This window comes from Chlorocebus sabaeus, chromosome 20 (genome assembly GCF_047675955.1).
Source record: "Chlorocebus sabaeus isolate Y175 chromosome 20, mChlSab1.0.hap1, whole genome shotgun sequence".
Taxonomy (NCBI): domain Eukaryota; kingdom Metazoa; phylum Chordata; class Mammalia; order Primates; family Cercopithecidae; genus Chlorocebus; species Chlorocebus sabaeus.
The window spans coordinates 113,328,062-113,336,830 of NC_132923.1; positions in this window are offsets into that span (position 1 = coordinate 113,328,062).

The window sequence follows — 8,769 nt, forward strand, 5'->3', positions numbered from 1 at the left end:
TGAATGGACAGATTAGATAGATGTTTCCTCTGATGACCTGCCAATGAGCCGTAGGGCTTGAATCAGAAGAGCCCAAGATACCATTCTTCAGGCCGCCTACTCTCATCCTAAAAGCACTAAGTTTTACCATTACTAATATTACCACTAAAAAGAGCAACTAAATAGTTGCAAACTGACTTAAAGTACCAGCATTGATTAAATCTCATTTGATCAGATCAAAGTAGAACCTAATCAGATCTTCAGCAGCAAACTGGCAATGCACCTAGCCTGATCTCTCCCTCAAAGCAGGAAAGCCCAGAAATTGTTCCAGATTCCAGCTCTGGAAGAAACAAAAACACCTTAAACACAAGTTGTTTCTTCAAATGAGCATCCATTCACTCACTATGCTGAAAAGCCCTCCCTACCATGTCCCCACTCCTCCATTTGGTGCCCCTCCCCCAGTTCCCTAAGCAACTGACCACCTTTTTAGGGTGTAAATGGTCAGTTTATTTATCTGTCTTGTCACTGGGCTGTTTATTTATCAAGTACAGTAGCCGACCTGTCCAACTTTGAATCTCTGCCACCTAGCATCATCTAGACCTTATAATCAGCATTGGATATAAAGTCCATACAAGACTAATGACCATCCACTTGGTGCCTTAAGGCTCAACTGAGGGATGTAGTGGAAAAGGCATTGAACTGAGTGTGAGAAAACTTCGATTCTAGTCCCAGCAGTAGTGTCTCCCTCCTCTGCACAGCAAATACTTTTACATTTTATATTCCTTCCATTTTGAAAATGTACCACTAGTGTAATGGAATACAGACTGATTCTTGAAGCAGAATTGCTGAGTAATTGGCCTGGCACATACTCGGGACACATGGAACATTCTGCAAATGTTACCCAGGGAGAGTTCAATAACCAAAATGCAAAGAAACAATGAGACTGGGCACAGTGGCTCACGCCTGTAATCGCAACACTTTGGGGGTCAAGACAGGAGGATTGCTTGAGCCCAGGAGTTTGAGACCAGCCTAGGTAACATAGTAAGACCCAGTCTCCACAAAAAATATAAAAATTTTAAAATTAGCCAGGCATGGTAGTGTGTGCCTGTGGTCCCAGCTACTTGGGAGGCTGAGTTGGGAGAACCACTTGAGCCCAGGAGATCAAGACTGCAGTGAGCCATGATCGCACCACTGTGCTCCAGCCTGGGCAACAGAAAACAAACAAACAAAAAAAAACAGAGAAACAAAACAATGAATGTTTCTGGGGGATCCTGGAGTGGGTGCACTGCTCCCCAACAGCCACTCCTATGTCAGCCTGAGCCAGGCTTACCTGCAAAATACTCTTACATTGGACATGTGACTTTTTTTTTTAGAGAGAGAGAGTCTCACTCTGTCTTGCTCTGTCACCCAGGCTGGAGTGCAATGGCGAGATCTGGGCTTACTGCAACCTCTGCCTCCCAGGTTCAAGCAATTCTCTTGCCTCAGCCTCCCCAGTAGCTGGGATTACAGGTGTGTGACACCATGCCCAGCTAATTTTTGTGTTTTCAGTAGAGACAGGGTTTCACTATGCTGGCCAGGCTAGTCTTGAACTCCTGACCTCAGGTGATCCACCTGCCTCAGCCTCCCAAAGTGCTGGGATTACAGGCCAGTAATTGGATGAGCCAGTACGCCCGGCCCATCTGGCCAATTTTGTTCTGCACAGCTGTGGCCACTGTTCTCTTCCCCAGGGGTTCATGTTTCTGAATTGACTACACTCATCTTTGTTTCACATCCTTCAACCAACATTCAGTTGTTTATTACTGACGGATGGCATCTTTTTGGGTTTCACAAACTTAATTCACCCTCTTCAAATATAGTAATGGCACACGGAGACTGCCAGCTCCCGGGTGTAGTGTTTGAGATTCAAAATCCACAACTTTCACAGAATGCCTTGAAAGGTAGATGAAACTTTCCACTAACAATTTAAGGATATCAGACCTAGATACCCTCTGAGGCCTTCTGTCAAAAGAGGGTAGAACACAGCCTTCTCTCTGCTCATGGAGAGCAGTCTACTGAGAATCTGTATTTACTAGGGGGAAAAAAAAAGCTACCATTAAAATTTAAAAGTAGGTTGGGCATAGTGGCTTACGCCTGTAATCCCAGTACTTTGGGAGGCTGAGGCAGGTGGATCACCTGGGGTCAGTAGTTCAAGACCTGTCTGGCGAAACCCCGTTCCTACTAAAAATACAAAAATTAGCCAGGCATGGTGGTACATCCCTGTAGTCCCAGCTACTCGGGAGGCTGAGGCAGGAGAATCGCTTGAACCGGGGAGGTGGAAGTTGCAGTGAGCTGAGATAGTGCTACTGCACTCCAGCCTGGGCGACAGAGGGAGACTCTGTCTCAAAAAAGAAAAAAAAAAAAAAAAAATTAAAAAGTAACAAGTATACTTTGATACTGTTAAACTTTATAGACTTATATAAATTGTATCCAGGTGGAAGCCTGTCTACAGGCCTTCCCTTAGATCTTTATCTTGTTTTATTTTTGTTACAGCACTTAAACAATTTGAAATTACCTTACTTAAGTGGCACATAGTGCACTTAAGAGGCACTTTTTAAAGTCTCTTCCCAATATGTAAACTCCATGAGACATCACTGTAGCTAAAACAGTGCCTGGTTACCTAGTAGGCACTCCACTTCTTTTTTTTTTTAGACAGGAGTTTCACTCTTGTCATCCAGGCTGGAGTATAATGGCATGATCTCGGCTCACTGCAACCTCCACCTCCTGGATTCAAGTTATTCTCCTGCTTCAGCCTCCAGAATAGGTGGGATTACAGGTGCCTGCCACCACACCCAGCTAATTTTTATATTTTTAGTAGAGACAGGGTTTCACCATGTTGGCCAGGCTGGTCTGGAACTCCTGACCTCTGGTGATCTGCCTGCCTCAGCCTCCCAAAGTGCTGGGTTACAGGCGTGAGCCACCGCGCCTGGCCAGCACTCCATAAATATTTACTGAGTTGAACGAAAACTCTGCCTTCCAGCATTGTTGTACAGATCACATGAGAAAACACTTGGCAAAGTGCTATAAACAATGTTCATTTTACTGATGAGTAAACCGATACTTAGGAAACAAGTGACACCATGCCTTCAGCCCCAGAAACTGAGAATGTCATTGTGGTCTTTGCTGAGAGTGCCCTTGGAACAAAGTTGTTAGACAAAGTGTGAGCTGTTAGGCATGGTGGCATGCACCTGTAGTCCCAGCTACTTTGGAGGCTGAGGCAGGAGGATCGCCTGAGCCCAGGAGTTCTGGGTTGTAGTGTGCTATACCAATCAGGTGTCCACACTAAGTTTAGCATCAATAAGGTGTACCCCCAGGGAGCTGGGGACCACCAGGTTGCCTAAGAATGGGTGAACTGGTCCAGGTCAAAAATGGAGCAGGTGAAAGTTCCCATGCAGATCAGTAGTGGGATCATGCCCGTGTACAGCCACTGCACTCCAGCCTGGGCAACATAGTGAGACCCCATCTCAAAACAAAACAAATGTGTGAGCTAAAGGCAACTAGCCTAGAAATGATGGGGATAACAGGAAAAAGCAAAAAAGGAGAGTGGGGAGGGAGAGGAAGAAGGAGCAACTGACTGATTTGATTGATTAAGTTTTCATCCCCAATATTGGCAGATGTCTCTGAAGCCTGTGAATTTGAGTGTCCACAGATTACAAATTCTCAAAGAGGTCTATGTCTCTGTCCTCTCTTAAAAAAATAAAAGATTATGGCCGGGCGCGGTGGCGCAAGCCTGTAATCCCAGCACTTTGGGAGGCCGAGACGGGCGGATCACGAGGTCCGGAGATTGAGACCATCCTGGCTAACCCGGTGAAACCCCGTCTCTACTAAAAAATACAAAAAAATAGCCGGGCGAGGTGGCAGGCGCCTGTAGTCCCAGCTACTCGGGAGGCTGAGGCAGGAGAATGGCGTAAATCCGGGAGGCGGAGCTTGCAGTGAGCTGAGATCTGGCCACTGCACTCCAGCCTGGGCCATAGAGTGAGACTCTGCCTCAAAAAAAAAAAATAAATAAATAAATAAATAAAAGATTAAAAACTACTGAGTTAAGTAGGGAAGAAGAAAGCAACAGCCCAAAAGGGGCTGGGAACGCCTGCCATTTGTGGGGCCCCTCTCAGTGGCCCAGCTCTGTGCTACATTTATATACATCTTTTTTTTTTTTTTTTTTTTTTTTTTTTGAGATGAAGTCTTGCTCTGTCACCCAGGCTGAATGCAATGGCATGATCTTGGCTCACTGCAACCTCTGCTTCCTGGGTTCAAGCGATTCTCCTGCCTCAGCCTCCTGAGTAGCTGAGATTACAGGCACATGACACCACGCCTGGCTAATTTTTGCATTTTTAGTAAAAATGGGGTTTCACCATGTTGGCCAGGTTGGTCTCGAACTCCTGACCTCGTGATCCACCTACCTCAGCCTCCCAAAGTGCTGAGATTACAGGTGTGAGCCACCACGCCCGGCCCACATACATCATTTTGAGAACAGAGCATTCGAAGTTCAGATCGGTTAACTCGCCTCAAATTTGGGAAATGACTAACCCAAAATGTGAGCCAAGTCTGCTCAGCTCCAAAGCCCACACTAGCCTGCACTCTGTGTCTAAACACCTGGGTGCAGGTCACCCCTCCTCCGTCCCCAACTCACTGTATGACTCTGGCCACCTCTTAACAGAGGAGGGTTGATTGGTCAAAGTAATGATAACAACAACGATGATGATGCTAACACTACTAATTCTTGAGTGCTTACAATGTGCCAGGCACTGTGCTAAGACATTTACAGTAACTCTCAACTTTATCCTTAAAATAATCCTCAGTATAGACATATAGTCTCCATTGCACATTTGAGGACGCTGAGGCTCGCTGAGGCTATATGACCCACACAAGGTCACACAGCTTGTAAGCAGCACAGCCAGGACCCAAGCCAGATTTGTCTGGCACAAAAACTCAAGCTCTTTGACTATAAGCTGTCTTGCTTCCTGTTGCCCAAGAAGCCACCTGGGAAGATACTTCCAACACTTCGTTCGGTCATTCAACCCAGCTTTAGTGCATGTGGCTGGAGTGGAATAAGAAAGGGGCAGGGTGGTATAAGATGAACTTGGCAAGAAAGGCAGAGGTAGATTACAGGGTCTCGGAACCTTATGTAGGATCCATGATAAGGAATTTGTATTTTATTGTAAAGTTTTGTGGATTCTAGGTAGAGGAGTAGCAAAATGTACAATTATTTTAACACTGAAGACAGTATATCAAGAATTAAGGGCCGGGCACAGTGGCTCATGCCTGTAATCAAAGTGCTGCCTGTAATCCCAGCACTTTGGGAGGCCAAACCCGGCGGATTACTTGAGATCAGGAGTTCAAGACCAGCCTGGCCAACATGACAAAACTCCGTCTCTACTAAAAATACAAAAATTAGCCAGGTGTGGTAGCAAATACCTGTAATCCCAGCTACTAGGGAGGCTGAGGCAGGATAATTGCTTGAACCAGGGGGCAGAGGTTGCAGTGAGCCAAGATCGCACTACTGCATTCCAGCCAGGGAGACAGAGAAAGACTCTACCTCAAAAAAAAAAAAAAAAAAAAAAAATTAAGGACTACAATCTATCTGATACTGTACTTTAAAACAAATTCAACAATCCCTCGTAAAAGTCACTTGATCACAGAGACTTTTCCTAATCACCCTATGCAAAATAGCACATAAATTTCTGTTACTTTTTCTTCAAAGTACTTAACACTATTTTGCATGTTTTGTATAGTTTCTCTCTCCACCCCTAGAATATACGCTCTGTGAAAGCAGGAACATTAGTTTTGGTGTTTAAAATTTTTTTTTCTTTTTTTTTTTAGATAGAGTTTCACTTTTGTTGCCCAGGTTGGAGTGCAGTGGCACGATCTTGGTTCACCGCAACCTCTGCCTCCCAAGTTCAAGCGACTCTCCTGCCTCAGCCTCCCGAGTAGCTGGGATTACAGGCGTGTGTCACTATGCCTGGCTAATTTTGTATTTTTAGTAGAGACAGGGTTTCTCCATGTTGGTCAGGCTGGTCTCAAACTCCCGACCTCAGGTGATCCACCCACATTGGCCTCCCAAAGTGCTGGGATTACAGGTGTGAGCCACAGCGCCCAGCCAAAAATTTTTTTAAAAGGGACAGAGTTTGAGGGCCATCAGGAGAGTCTCCAAACACATCTGATCTTCTAGAAGCAGCTTGGAGGGAAGCCCTGAATAGGGAGTACAGTGATTAATAGAGATGGAGTCTCAGTATGTTGCCCAGCCTGGTCTCAAACCTCTAAGCTCAAGCAATCCACCTGCCTCGGCCTTCCAAAGTGCTGGAATTACAGGCATGAGCCACGGTGCCTGGCTGGACTTTGTTTCTGTTCATTGCTTTGTTCATCATCACCTAGTACAAGGCCAGACAGGCCATCAATAGTTGTTGTTTTTTTTCTTTCTTTCTTTCTTTTTTTGAGACAGAGTCTCACTCTGTCACCCAGGCTGGAGTGCAATGGCATGATCTCTGCTCATTGCAACCTCTGCCTCCTGGGTTCAAGCTATTCTCATGCCTCAGCCTCCCAAGTAACTGGGATTACAGGCATGTGCCCCCATACCTGGCTAATTTTTGTAATTTTAGTAGAGACGGGGTTTCACCATATTGGCCAGGCTGGTCTTGAACGCCCCACCTCAGGTGATCCACCCACCTCAGCTTCCCAAAGTGCTCCAATTACAGGCATAAGCCACCGTACCTGGCCAATAAATCTTTATTGAATGAATAAACAAAAGTATATTATATTTCCCCCAAAGAACAGTCTATGCTCACTGTCTATGCTTGTCTCTCAGCCACTCTTCAGTGCAATCTGAATTTTGGTTTCCATTCTCACCACTCTACTGGAAAAAACTTTTCTAAGGTCACCAGTGAAATCCCAATGACAACACCTGAAGATGTTTTTGTTGTGGCAGATCTCTGCTATATCTGACATTTATGATCACTCCACTCCATGAAATTCCATTCTGTTGGCTTCCATGACACTTTACTTTCCTGAATAACTTCAAAAGTTTCTGACTATTGGCTAGGCGCAGTGGCTCACGCGTGTAATCCAGCCCTTTGGGAGAACAAGGCAGGCGGATCACCTGAGGTCAGGAGTTTGAGACCAGCCTGGTCAACATGGTGAAACCCCATCTCTACTGAAAATACAAAAATTAGCCAGTCGTGGTGGTGTGAGCCTGTAGTCCCAGCTATGTGGGAGGCAGAGGCCTGGGAATCACTTGAGCCCGGGAGGTAGAGGTTGCAGTGATTTGCAGTGAGCTGAGATGGCGCCAGTGCACTCCAGCCTGGGCAACAGAGCGAGACTCCGTCTCAAAAAAAAAAAAAAGTTTTTGACTATTCCCTCTGTCACCTTTATGCTCTCCTTTTTTGCTACTTCTCTACCTTGAACGCTATAGTTCTTCAGGGTGTAGTCCTGGCCGCATGACTTTTAAGATACTACACACTCTTTTTGGGTATTCTCATCTACTCTCATGGTTGCTACCACCATGTATATATAGGCTGGTACTACCCAAATCTATAGGTCTAGTCCCAGGCTTTCAGTTGCCTGGATAGAGTTCAGAATCCATCTGAATGGACATTTCCCATTGGTACTCCCCCATCTCTATGACTTATCAGGTTAGAGATGGAATGTGTCATCTTCTTCTTAAATTTCCTCTCCTCTGGTAAGCTAAAGCTGTTGAGACAGAGAGGACTAAACATCCTGCTGCCCTCAAGACCTCCATCTACTCCATAAGGGAAGGCAAAAATCTACTCTTAGGCTGGGAGAATTTGCAGCAAAACACTCATCAAAATGGCTGCTTCCTTAACTCCTCTATTGGAGGGCTGATACCCCAGTCTTGAGGACTATCTGTACCCAGTGGCTCTGCTCTGAACCTTGACCCTGGGCATCTCCAATTGGAGGGCACCATGTGCACCTCAAATGCAAGATGTGCAAGATTACCTCATTATCTTCCCTCCTAAATCATCACTTCCCCCCTCTATAGCTGGCCCCATCACCTGCCCCTAACGCTCCAGGATAGAACCCTAAAAGTCTTTTTTTTTTTTTTTTTTTTTTTTTTGAGTCAGAGTCTCGCTCTGTCGCCCAGGCCAGAGTGCAGTGGCACAATCTCAGCTCACTGCAACCTCCATCTCCTGGATTCAAGAGTTTCTCCTGCCTCAGCCTCCCAAGTAGCTGGGATTACAGGTGCATGCTACCATGCCCAGCTAATTTTTGTATTTTTTAAAGTAGAGATGGGGTTTCACCATGTTGGCCAGGCTGGTCCTTGAACTCCTGACCTCAAGGAGTTGAGACTCCTGATCTGCCTGCCTCAGCCTCCCAAAGTGCTGGGATTATAGGTGTGAGCCACCGCACCTGGCCCTGAAAGTCATTCTTGATTCTTCTTTTCTCTCCCACCATATCCAATTAGTCCTAGTGATTTTCATTCTCAAATATTTCTTGTTTCCATTTTCTCTTCTATATTCTTATTGCCATGAACCTTCTTAGCCTCTTAACTGATGTCTGTGCTCTCAAAATGTCCAATTACATGCTGCTGCTGCTGCTTTTTTTTTTTTTTTTTTGACACAGAGTTTCCCCCTTGTTGCCCAGGCTGGAGTGCAATGGCACGATCTCGGCTCACTGCAACCTCTGCCTCCTGGGTTCAAGCCATTCTCCTGCCTCAGTGTCCTGAGTCGCTGGGATTAAAGGCACCCGCCACCACGCCCAATTAATTTTTGTTATTTTTAGTAGAGACGGGGTTTCGCCATG